Below are 14,060 nucleotides of genomic sequence, written 5' to 3' on the forward strand. Positions count from 1 at the left end.
TTTGGCCCCTTTTTGGCCCCCAATTCCTAAACGTTTCGGGCAATTACCCCCAAACTCAATTCCAGCTTTCCCTTTGTGATATGGAACCTTGTAGTACAATTTCAGAAATATCCAAACACTTACACACAAGTTATTGTCATGAAACTAGAAAAATGCTTGTTTTTTGCCCCTTTTTTGGCCCCTAATTCCTAAAATTTTGAGGCAATTACCCCCAAAATCAATTACAGCCTTCCCTTTGTGATATGGAACCTTGTGGTACAATGTCAGAGAGATCCATACACTTACACACAAGTTATTGTCTGAAAGTTACAAAAATGCTTATTTTTGGCCCCTTTTTGGCCCCTAATTCCTTAACTGTTGGTACCATAACCCCCAAAATCAATCCCAACCTTCCTTTTGTGGTATTGAACCTTATGGTGAAATTTCATGGAGATCCATTCACTTAAACTAAAGTTAGAGTGCGAAAACCAATGTGTCTTCGGACGACGCCGGACGACGACGACGACGACGACGACGACGACAACGACGCCAACGTCATACCAATATACGACCAAAAATTTTTTAATTTTTGCGGTCGTATAAAAAGGGCTATTAAGAACTTAATATATGATATTGACTCTTGTGAATTGTTGGAGATCATATGTTAGCCTTAAAGCCCTTCAGATGTCTTATGAGTTTTGATTATGTTGCTGTAGTGCTGTCTCGTCAACATACATGTAACCCCTACATCTACATTTACCTATATTTTGGTGACAGAATATCATAGCACAATGATGTCAATCAAGACACACGTACCAAAAGTAGAAATTTCTTTTCATATAACAAAAGGCTCTTTTTATTTTACATTTTCTTTAAACACACAAAAGATTACATTTCCTTTGACAAATAAGCATCACCACCTTTCTTCTGGATAAACAGTACGTCCTCCAAATAATTTGCTTTTGTTTTTGAAAAGATTCATGTTATTGTCAACTTTCTCTGTAAACCAGCCTCCAAACTTCCATAGTACCATAATTGTTGCTAAACCAGCATAATATCTATAGAATTTAGGATTCAACATGGTAAATTTTTCCATCTGAAAAAAAAAGAAGAAAGATTATTCAACAATTAAAATGTATCATACTAAGGATCAGGGCAGGTTTAAGGTTCATATTTAATTATTGATTTTCTGATGAACGCAGCGCCAAGAGTGCATGATAAGCTATTATTGTAAATATTGAAATTGGGATATTTTGAAGGCATTTAATCATCTGTTAACCAATTCCAACATTACTTAAAGTTTCCACTGAATCAATCAAAGATAAGTTATGGCAATAGTACATTTAGTTTCAAAGGAATGAAACCTTTAGATAACAAGAAAACATTTTTAAAACCAATACTGAAGGTAATACTATTCTTCCATTCCCAACACCTGGAAAAAAAGATAGGTAAATTGATTGTTCACTGTGTAAGGTCCAGGGACAAATAATTAAAGCATGCTCATTTCATGCAGATAGGCCAGGGTTGGCAAAGTATTACCCGGGCAGGAAAACCCGGTCAGGGAAAACCTGGGTTTTTCTCTGGCTGGGCATTACTCCCAGAAACAGGTAATACTGGGCAATATGATTTTTCAAGCTTATTTTTACACAGAATAGTAAAGACTTGTTGTAGTTTCATAGTATTATAGCTAAATATACATACATGTAACCATTGAGAGTCATTTCTAGAAGATTGAAAATTCAATTTCTTCCTTTTCTCCACTAATTCAATGTTAGCAGAATACAAGTTTTGCACATTTTAGGATACCTTGTTAATTTCCAAGCTTTGTTTCAATAATCCAAACTTTGAAAAAATGCATTTCATTGCAGTGCTTGTAAATTGAAAGTTTTGATTGTTATACAAGGATATTGCTAAATAAATACCGTAAGGGGACATGTCATGAATACTTATAGAATTGAAAAGGCTGATTATCCTACGAGGAGTGGTCAACGGCAGGATTTGATAGTGCTCTATCTAAATAAACTGCTTCGCTGAGCGCAGCTAGATATGCCCGCAGAGGTCCAACCCTGAACAGTTGGGGCAAAAATGGACACAATATTCAAACTTGATTCAGGTCTGAATTTGGATTGTAATTAAATATTTGACATATTATAGGTTTCTGAATAAATGTAGTCAAAGAACTTGAAATTGGTTATATGAATTGAATTTATATTCAATTAAAGATTTCTTGCTGTTGTGCAATACTTAGTAAATCTGTTGTCAGACTATAAACAAATAAAGTTCAATTAATTCTCAATGTAATATTAGAAATTTATGAAAATAAAAAGGGAGCTTACATCAATAGATATAAACAATTCACCAAAGTTTCATGAGAATTGGTGACAGCATTTTTGAGTTTTTGTCTGAAAACTGGAAAATCCCCCCTTTTTTTATGAATAAAACCCTGTAACTCTGAAACGTAAAATCTAAAATTTATAAAAATCGAAAGGGAGCTCATGTCAATAGATATAAACAATTCACTACAATTTCTTGCAAGTTGGTGAAAGCATTCTTGAATTATTGTTAGAAAACTGGAAAATCCCCCTTTTTTTAATAAATAAAACCCCATAACCCCATGACGGACAGACGGACGGACAGAGGGACAGACAGACGGACGGACGGACAGAGGTATACCATAATACGTCCCGTAAACGGGCGTATAAAAACTATTCAGTCAAGCACTAAGAACAAAGGAAAAAGTACCATTCATGTTACAATCATCAAATAGAATTGGGATTATTTTGAAGAGTAGACAGTTTCGATAATTATATTGACTTTATAATTGTAGATCTTACAAGGTTATTGGTTGATCATTTTTTCTATTCATGGTTTCTCATTATGTAATAATGTATTATTATTCTTTTTAAATAGCAAATTGGTAAACATTGTCATCATGGACAACAACTCCTGAAAAGAGTTAATTGACAATTTCAGTCATGTTGACTTGTTTAAATTTTATACATGTTACATGTATAAGGAGTTGTCTAGTAATTTTGGAAATAGATCTTATTCCTTGCTTTTTTGCCCTTTCAGATTTCCTTGATTAAGAAATAATTTTCAAGGTATTAACCTATCATTTGCATTTAAAACTATGTTTTGTTTAGCCATGGGACTCAAAATGCCACTCATCATCATGGTGGGCAGGCATAAAATTTTAAACTAGATAATTTAAGGATCAATCAGCACAAGTTTGGTAATATTTGTCTTGATTTTGGAGAAGAAGATTTAAATAATTTACTTATTCTTAACAAGAGTGCACACGCTGAAATGTCTCGCCTTCTTTACTAACCATTGATATTATGTTGATAGACCTAAATGAAAGCTTTACTACAACTATTACATAAACTTAACATGATCCAAGAAAATGAAGTCAAGGTCATATAAACCAAACGAGAAATACATGTACACCTTACAATCATTCAATACACTAAATATAGTTGACCTATTGCTTATAGTTTCTAGTAAACAGACTTAACCTAGAAAACTAAACATTGACCAATGAATCGTGAAAATGAGGTCAAGGTCAGATGAACCATGCCAGGCAGACATGAACAGCTTACAATCCTTCCATACAACAAATATAGCTGACCTATTGCTTATAGTTTAAGAAAAACAGACCGAAACACATAAACTTAACACTGAGCAATGAACCGTGAAAATGAGGTCAAGGTCAAATAAAACCTGCGAGACTGACATGTACATCATAGAATATTTCCATACACCAAATATAGTTGACTTATTGCATATAGTATAAGAAAAAAGACCAAAACTCAAAAACTTAACTTTGACCACTGAACCATGAAAATGAGGTCAAAGTCAGATGACACCTGCCAGTTGGACATGTACACCTTACAATCATTCCATACACCAAATATAGAAGACCTATTGCATAAAGTATAAGAAAAACGGACCAAAACACAAAAACTAAACTATAACCACTGAACCATGAAAATGAGGTCAAGGTCAGATGACACCTGCCAGCTAGACATGTACACCTTACAATCATTCCATACACCAAATATAGTAGACCTATTGCATACAGTATAAGAAAAACAGACCAAAACACAAAAACTTAACTATAACCACTGAACCATGAAAATGAGGTCAAGGTCAGATGACACCTGCCAGTTGGACATGTACACCTTACAGTCCTTCCATACACCGAATATACTAGACCTATTGCTTATAGTATCTGAGATATGGACTTGACCACCAAAACTTAACCTTGTTCACTGATCCATGAAATGAGGTCGAGGTCAAGTGAAAACTGTCTGACAGGCATGAGGACCTTGCAAGGTACGCACATACCAAATATAGTTATCCTATTACTTATAATAAGAGAGAATTTAACATTACAAAAAATCTTAACTTTTTTTTCAAGTAGTCACTGAACCATGAAAATGAGGTCAAGGACATTGGACATGTGACTGACGGAAACTTCGTAACATGAGGCATCCATATACAAAGTATGAAGCATCCAGGTCTTCCACCTTCTAAAATATTAAGCTTTTAAGAAGTTAGCTAACGCCGCCGCCGCCGGATCACTATCCCTATGTCGAGCTTTCTGCGACAAAAGTAGCAGGCTCGACAAAAAAGAATGTCCCTTCATAATAATGCAGCATTTAAAGCTATATGAAATTCACGGTACTCACTTTCCCCATTTTATTGTTCAAGTGGTACTTCCAAATTTCCTGTCTGCAATGCCTCTAATTTCTTTTTAGCTTTAAATTTACGAGTTCTCTGCAAATCGTTGTAAATAAAATAGAAAACAGTACCAGGGACAGCTATAGATATGAAGTTTCTTTTCAACCACCAGCTATAATGTCTCAAACTCTGTGTGTATCTCTACAATAGAAATATAAAATTTTTTTAAATTAAAAGTTAATTGAACATTGCATCATGTAATATTGGAATAGAGAGAATACAGGATTGATGCACGAGACAAGATCTTTTTGAATACATAATAAACAAATAAACATTGACATAAAGAACTTCTAGTGGTGATCTTTATCTTAACAATTGCTGGCTGGTCTTGAAAGATGACCAAAATATCAGGCATTCGATATAATTGCAATAATTCGGAGAAGGGTATTTCATCTTGAAATTTGTAACAGTTGTTGTTTGCATCTGAAATTTTAAATCTTTAAAACAAATGGTTGGCAAATAAACTTTAAAAGTTAGCTTATGTAATGATTTTATTTTTTAAAAATACTGAACATATACCAGAGAGAGAAATGTTCTGGGCTCCATTGTGCTCAACAACAAATACCTGGAGTAACTCCAGGAGTTTGATAGTTCTCAAACCTGGGACCAATATACAATGTACAGCTTAAACTTACAAAAATATCCATAACATGTGGTTTCTTGCACAACTATGAGTAGCTGTGGAACTGTAGCTCTTAGGTCTTTTTGACATTTTTGACAAGGCAGTGTCCACGGACCCTGCATGCAAGGACGAGTAGCCAAATAAAATGTTATTGGATCGGGAATGGAACGTGAAATATACAGGGAAATTATCGGGATTTTGTGAATTCAGTGAAGAGAATGGCAACTAATACTTTATAATATGTATTTATTAGTTAAAAAATAAAATGCTCCGCAGGGCGCAGCTTGATACGATCGCAGAGGTCGAACCCTGAACAGTTGGGGCAAGTATGGACACAACATCCAAGCTTGATGCAGCTCTGAATTTGGATTGTGATTAAATATTTGACACAGCATAGGTTTCTGACACAGAATGAATGTGGTCTAAGAACTTAAAAATTTTAAATTGGACATTCACCTCTTATGGTCCAATATCCAAAATCTAAATACATGGTTAGATTCAGCATATCAAAGAACCCAAAGAATTCATTTTTGATGAAATCAAACAAAGTTTAATTTTGGACCCTTTTGACCTCAATGTGGACAAAGTTGATAATGGGGCCCAAAAATCAAAAATCTAAATACATGGTTAGATTCAGCATATCAAAGAACCCCATATATTCAATTTTTGTTGAAATCAAACAAAGTTTAATTTTGGACCCCGATTTGGACCAACTTGAAAACTGGGCCCATAATCAAAAATCTAAATACATGTTTAGATTCAGCATATCAAAGAACCCTAAGAATTCAATTTTTGTTAAAATCAAACTTAGTTTAATTTTGGGCCCTTTGGACCTTAATGTAGACCAATATGAAAACGGAATCAAAAATTAAGAATCTAAACACATGGTTAGATTCGGCATATCAAAGAACCCCAATAATTCAATTTTTGATGAAATCAAACAAAGTTTAATTTTGGACCCTTTGGACCTCAATATGGACCAATTTAAAAACGGGGCCCAAAATACAAAAACTTAATACACGGTTAGATTCAGCATATTAAAGAACCCCAAAAATTCAAGAATAAAACCCCATGGTCAAGAAATAAGCAATTTATACGAAGTATCTTCTTTTGCACAATACTGTGCAATTGAATATTTCTTGCTATTGCGCAATACTGCACAATTGACAATTTCTTGCTATTGCGCAATATTGTGCTATTGGATATTTCTTGCTATTGCGCAATACTGTGCAATTGAAGATTTCTTGCTATTGCGCAATACTGTGCAATTGAAGATTTCTTGCTATTGTGCAATACTGTGCAATTGAAAATTTCTTGCTATTGCACAATACTTATTATATAATAATTTACACATCCTGTTTGGTGTGTATCTCCTACCATATCATTATTATTTGCTTTTAAATATAAATCAGAAATAACCAACTTAAAATGGAAAATTTTAAAAGAAAAAAAAAGGAAAAAAAAAAAATCCCCCCCCCCCAAATTTTTTGAACCCCCTTATGATTCATCACCCCCAAACTCAATCCCAGCCTTCCCTTTGTGGTATGGTACCTTGCAGTACAATTTCACAGAGATCCATACACTTGAACACAAGTTATTGTCTGGAAACTAGAAAAATGCTTATTTTTGGCCCCATTTTGGCCCCTTATTCCTAAGCGTTTCGGGCAATTACCCCCAAACTCAATTCCAGCTTTCCCTTTGTGATATGGAACCTTGTAGTACAATTTCAGAAAGATCCATACACTAACACACAAGTTATTGTCATGAAACTAGAAAAATGCTTGTTTTTTGCCACTTTTTTGGCCCCTAACTCCTAATATTTTGAGGCAATTACCCCCAAAATCAATCCCAGCATTCCCTTTGTGATATGGAACCTTGTGGTACAATGTCAGAGAGATCCATACACTAACACACAAGTTATGTCTGGAAGTTACAAAAATGCTTATTTTTGGCCCCTAATTCCTTAACTGTTGGTACCATAACCCCCAAAATCAATCCCAACCTTCCTTTTGTGGTATTGAACCTTATGGTAAAATTTCATAGAGATCCATTCACTTAAACTAAAGTTAGAGTGCGAAAACCAATGTGTCTTCGGACGACGACGACGACGCCAACGTCATACCAATATACGACCGCAAAAATTGTTGCGGTCGTATAAAAAACATATTAAACATTGCAAATTAGATGCACACTAAAGGAATAAAAATGTACAGTCCCTGTAAAAGAAAACACAAGGTTGGGCGGTAAATACCACCCCCGGTATTTACCAGTGGTATTTACCAGTGGTATTTACCGGTATTTACCGCCCCGGTCAATACTCCTCAAGTGGTCAATACTGGCAAATACTGGACAATTGAAATTTTCATGGTTCTTTTGACAGATTTTACTATCAATGTTAGTTAAATCTTAGTTGATAGGGGAAATTATTTTAACTTTATTCATATGGCATGATTCAGTTTATAAAAAGGATTGATATTGGTATGTTTTATCAACTATTAGCATGAATAATGACTTATTCAGTTCTTATGGGTAATGATATAACATAGTTTAGGTATGGATATAAAATTGCTATATCAGTTATTTCAACATGTATAAAATATGTATATTTTTTTCTTGAAAAGGTTTGATTTTAACAGGTAAATAGAATTACAGGTGACTAGATTATCAGGGCATTACCTATTATATGGCAAGCAGGTGTCAAAAGTTTATTCAATATTACAACTGTCCCCTAATAAATGTTGACATAACAGGAAAAAAGTCATAAAAGTTATTTTTGAAGACTGTTTAAAACAATTATTTTATTCCTGACTATTCAACTGCATGATAAATATCTTCTAAAACCAAATACAGAAAATGGAAATTTTGAAGGATCTATACTTTGGCTGCTGTTTTTCTTTTTCTTTAATTTTATTCTAATAATCACTGTCCATGATGTGTTCATGTAAAAACAGTAAAATTTCAATTTATGTAAGAAAAGATAACATTAAAAAAGTCTAATTTTGACTTGAAAACTTTCATATTTTCATGACTAACAGTTATTGAATGTAGGGCTAAATATCACAGGACAGAAAGTCAATAAGCAATTTTGAAAGAACTGTTTCTTTGATTAAGAAAAGACTAATTTTTAAGACATTGTTTTGTTACATTTGATGAAATTACTGTTAAGAAAACAAGCTGTCATAGTCTTTTTCTTGACTGGCTTCATGGTACCAAGAAATATCCTTTGTAGGATTAATATTTAATAAATCTTCATTTAACCATGTTCATTATCAATCTCATAAACATAACAATGAATTCATTTCAAGGATTTTCCCTTACATATTCAAAAACTTGTTAACAAATATTAATTGTGACTTTTTGTCCTTTACAATGTAGTAAATAAGTGACTTTCTGTCCTGTGAATATATTTGTCCATTTACCCTGTAGTTGACCAGGTAGGGACTGTATTTAATAGTAATATCTTATCAAAATTTCAATTGACCAGTATTTGCCAGTATTTCCCGGTATTTCCCGGTATTTACCGCCGGCCTGGTCAATACTAGTATTAACCGCTTTTTTGCCAACCTTGAGAAAACATGATAAAAATTTGAAAGTAAATATAAATGCTCATTAAAAGAATAAAATTATACTGAATTTGAAAAAAGCTATGTGAAAACTCGAGTGTGAAAATAATTTTCTAGTAAAATGCGATGTCCAAGGTAACCAGTCGACAAATTATATAATCCGGAGTCAAAAGTCAGTAATATGAAAATAGTCTATCTTGGACATCATGGTACCAAGTCAGGTAAGAGCAAGCTAAAGAAGTAAAACCAAGCTATCAATCAGTACAATTTTGGGGGAAAATTACCCAGTTAATATTTTTTTTTCACTACAAAATCATCGGAAAACAGTAAACTTTCCCCTCAAATTACACTGATTATATGTTTGATTTTACTTATTTTGGTTGCTCTTACTTGACTGAGTACCATGATGTCCAAGGTAACCAGTCGACAAATTATATAATCCGGAGTCAAAAGTCGGTAATATGAAGATAGTCTAAACAGAAACTAAAATTTTTGAAATATCTAAAACAAATAAAAATAAAGCTTAAATGTATACACAAAATAAAGAAGCAAGCTGGGACTATTACACTAATATATATCATTAATTTAATTCATGTCCCAGAAGCAAGTAATAAGATCAAATTCCATATGTATAATAAAATGCTTCGCTGGGCGCAGCTTGATACAACCGCAGAGGTCAAACCCTGAACAGTTGGGGGAAGTATGGACACAACATTCAAGCTTGATACAGCTCTGAATTTGGATTGTGATTAAATATTTGACACAGCATAGGTTTCTGACACAGAAAGAATGTGGTCTAAGAACTTGATTTTTTTTAATTTACCTAATATGGTCCAATGTCCAAAATCAAAATACATGGTTAGATTCAGCATATCAAAGAACCCCAAGAATTCAATTTTTGTTAAAATCAAACTAAGTTTAATTTTGGACCCTTTGGACCTTAATGTAGACCAATTTAAAAAACGGGACCCAAAATTAAAAATCTACAAACACGGTTAGATTTGGCATATCAAAGAACCCCAATAATTCAATTTTTGATGAAATCAAACAAAGTTTAATTTTGGACCCTTTTGAACTCAATATGAACCAATTTGATAGCGGGCCCACAAATAAAAAATCTAAATACATGGTTAGATTCAGCATATCAAAGAACCCCATATATTCAATTTTTGTTGAAATATAACAAAGTTTAATTTTGGACCCCAATTTGGACCAACTTGAAAACTGGGCCAAAAATCAAAAATCTAAATACATGTTTAGATTCAGCATATCAAAGAACCCCATATATTCAATTTTTGTTGAAATCAAACAAAGTTTAATTTTGGACCCTTTGGACCTTAATGTAGACCAATTTGAAAACTGGACCCAAAATTAAAAATCTAAATACAGGGTTAGATTCCGCATAACAAATAAATAAATGTGGTCAAAGATTTTACAAATCTAATGATTTGAAGAATAATTCTTTTTAATTTCTGAAATCTGAAATGAGAAAAAATTGACCCCCCATAATTTCTTTTTACCCCTCCCCCCTTTTTTTCCCCAAAAAATTCTTTCCCTCAAGATATGTTCATAATCTCAATTCAAATTTCCAATGGAGTTTGCAACCATAATTACCCATTTAAATTTACCATAGTGCTAACTTAATTTTTTTATAATAGAATTTAAAATATAGTGTCAAATCTTTCTTATGGATTTTTTTGTAAAAAAAAAAATGCAACATTTGCAGATATTTTTACTGGTCTTCCTTTATAAATATGCATTTCTTTATAAACATAATTTAAAAGCAGTGTAAGGGAAGTAACCAAAACGTTGTATTTGGATTACCTCCCTTACACTGTTTTAAATTATCTTAATTGTTCATTAACCATTACTTTATACATAATTTAAAAGCAGTGTAAGGGAGATAATTTCAATGATGTATTTGATTTATCTCCCTTACACTGCTTTAAATTATGTTTTGTACTAAAATATTTGTCCATTAACCAGGACAACCTTGTTTTTTCCCCTTTTTTGCCCCTAATTCCTAAACGGTTTGAGCCATAACCCCCCCAAAGCTAATCCTAACCATCCCTTTGTGGTATGGAAACTTGTAGTATAATTTCAGAGAGATCCATACACAGTTCCACAGTTATTGTCTGGAAACTAGAAAATGCTTATTTTTGGCCCCTTATTCCTTAACTGTTGGTACCATAACCCCCAAAATCAATCCCCACCTTCCTTTTGTGGTATTGAACCTTATGGTAAAATTTCAAAGAGATCCATTCACTTAAACTAAAGTTAGAGTGCGAAAACCAATGTGTCTTCGGACGACAACGACGACGCCTACATCATACCAATATACGACCGCAAAAATTTTTTGCGGTCGTATTAAAATAGATGCAGATGATAATTATTCATGTTAAACTAATTTTAAAAGATTCATGTAACTAATTAAGATTTGGAACAATTTTTACATATAATCCAACAGGATTGTTTTGACACATATTTCAACCCTGCATATTTCAAATGTTGCCAGTCTAAATAGCATTCACATGCCAAAGAGTCCTGACCATGTAGGTTTTTTTTTTATATTTGATACATATCCATTCACATGATTCCTTTCTTTCATTGATCAGAATTTTAAGTTGTACCCACACTTCAGAGGTAAAATATCTTAATTTGTCTGATTTTTTCTGTTTCCAGGTCTTTTTTTATCTACAGCTGCAATTATTTCAGAGTTTCTTTTATACAATCATATGTAGATATATTGGTTGGTAATTTTGAACAAATTGTTCTAATTCATTATTACTTTTAAATGTCTTCCCCACATATAGATGTTCCATTTTAAGACTATTTATTAACTGTGAAAAAACTCTTCACTTAATATATAAATATTTATAAAACTTCTGAGTTGTAATCAATTTATTCACTATTTGTGATAATTTCTGCGTATATTTCACGTTTCATCATTAAACCTGAAGCAAGTACACATAGCCTTTATAAATTATATGCCAATTTCGCTACTCGTCCTCGCATGTGGGATCGCACAGACAGTCACACTGCCTTTTGACAATTTGGTCCACCCTCAAATTGTCAAAAAATATCAAAAGGAACTAAGAGCTACACTTCCACAGCTAAAGTATATGTAGAATTCTGTGCTAGATTTGACCATGCTACATCTATGGCTATGCACTGCCATAGAACACAAATTTTGCAAAGAATTAACACTATTTTAGTACATTTCCCAGTCTTTATGGTGATGTCACATCTCACAGTATATCTCTAAGTTTTAGAAATTTCGACTGCAAATTATCCACAAAGAAGTAGAAGTAAAGTCACATATTATATTATTATGTTGTATATTCAAATTGGTTTTGCATGTTGACTTGTCCGATTTACATAACATGGCTTTTCTGACTCTTTAAATAGCAGTAGAAGTGCATACTAAACACTGAAATTATTGACCTTGTGCAAAGAAAAAGATTTCAAATAAAACTTCTCTCAAAATGTCAGTTCACATGAGTTTTTTTAAAAGACTAACTTACCGCAACATCCTTGTGGATGTCATTGCCGAACATTCTCTCCGTTTATTTCCGATCAGATGCGGAAAAGCCCGAAACCGAATTTTATATTGTTAGTTCGTCCCAATTTATTTCGTCGTACACGTAGCAAGTAAGTAAGTATTAAAATACATTTAATTTAGAGTCGGACAAGTTTTCTTAAAACAAAATAAAGGTTAAAAACAATTGTTATATAAGGACAATCGCTCCTATACAGAGCCTACTAATGATTTCGGCAAAAATTTGACTTATTTGTAGATCTTGTCTAGCTGGTATTTTTTTTTATATCTAATTTTGTTTTCAAGGTAAAAAGATAAAAGGCAAAAACACTAAAAATTGGTAAAACTCGTCATTAAAGAGCAATTACTCCAATAAGGAGTTGGATGACGATTTCAGCCATGTTTGACTTATACATAAATCTTGTTTTGCTGATCCTTTTGGCTTTTGAAATTTCTATCTATCTATTACAGTTTTTAAGATATTTGGCAAAAACCGCAGACAAAAATTAATAAAATTGTCAAATAAGGAGTCGTCTAACGATTTCGGCAATGTTGTTTTACATGTATAGATCTTGTCTTACTGATGACGTTTGCTTTTTAAAATGTCTATCTATGTATATATCATATAGTTAAAACACTAAACATTGGTACAAATTGTCATTAAAGAGCAATAACTCCAACAACGAGTCAACTGCAGTGACGATTTTGGCCATGTTTAACTTATTTATATATCTTGTTTTGCTGATCATCTTGGATTTTAAAGTTTGTATCTATCGATTAAAGATTTTAAGATAATAGGCAAACATAAAAAGGTGGAAAAAATTGTCACTTAAGGCCAATAACTCCCATAAATAGTTGTCTGATAGTTAGTTTTAATTAAACGTAAATAGACAGTATAGGAGAATCTCAACATTTTGAACCTTTCTGCCGCTGTCAGATATTATAGATAATAATAGACAAAAACTCGCATTTTATCTCTATATTTTAATTTTCAAGACAAAAAAGATGACCTCTTGTCATTTCACCTTGAGAGAAACCAATTTGGTTTTGGAATATGTATAATGCCGTGTTTCTATAAATATTTTTCAATATGAAAATAAGATGTGGTATGATTGCCAATGAGACAACTCTCCACCATAGACCAAATGCCATGATAAGTTAATTAACAACAATTGATAGGTCACCGTACGGCCTTCAACAATGAGCAAAACCCATACCGCATAGTCAGCTATAAAAGGCCATACTGAAATGACAAATGTAAACAATATCAAACGAGAAAACTAACGGCCTGATTTATGTACTTTGCACATACAGAATGTGGCGGGGTTTAACTAGTTTGGTTGCCTCAAACCCTCCCCATAACCTGGAACAATGGTGTACATGTAACACTGGCAGTACAACATAAAAACAAACTATGAAAATCAGTTGAAAAGGGCTAAAGTCATTAGATCGATACAAAGCAGAAAACATCTAACGAAAACACAGACCGGACGTGGCATGGTATACATCAAGTCTGTTATTTAATATTCTAGTAAACAACTTACCAATATTACTACTTATAGCAATGCCCCTGTAATTACTAGGTTCTTCGGTGTCACCTGACTCTTATAAAAAC

General features: G+C 32.9%; 1 long non-coding RNA gene across 1 annotated transcript; it reads right to left on the reverse strand.

Annotated features, from left to right (window-relative positions):
• Positions 1-807: 807 nt before the first annotated feature.
• Positions 808-12,500, reverse strand: LOC127698626 (uncharacterized). The gene is made up of 3 exons (XR_007980909.1): positions 12,432-12,500; positions 4,671-4,863; positions 808-1,075 (listed from the first exon to the last, which is right to left on the reverse strand). It is a non-coding gene; the product is annotated as an uncharacterized LOC127698626 (long non-coding RNA).
• Positions 12,501-14,060: the final 1,560 nt, after the last annotated feature.

Source organism: Mytilus californianus, unplaced genomic scaffold (assembly GCF_021869535.1).
Source record: "Mytilus californianus isolate M0D057914Y unplaced genomic scaffold, xbMytCali1.0.p SCAF_4, whole genome shotgun sequence".
Classification (NCBI taxonomy): Eukaryota; Metazoa; Mollusca; class Bivalvia; order Mytilida; family Mytilidae; genus Mytilus; species Mytilus californianus.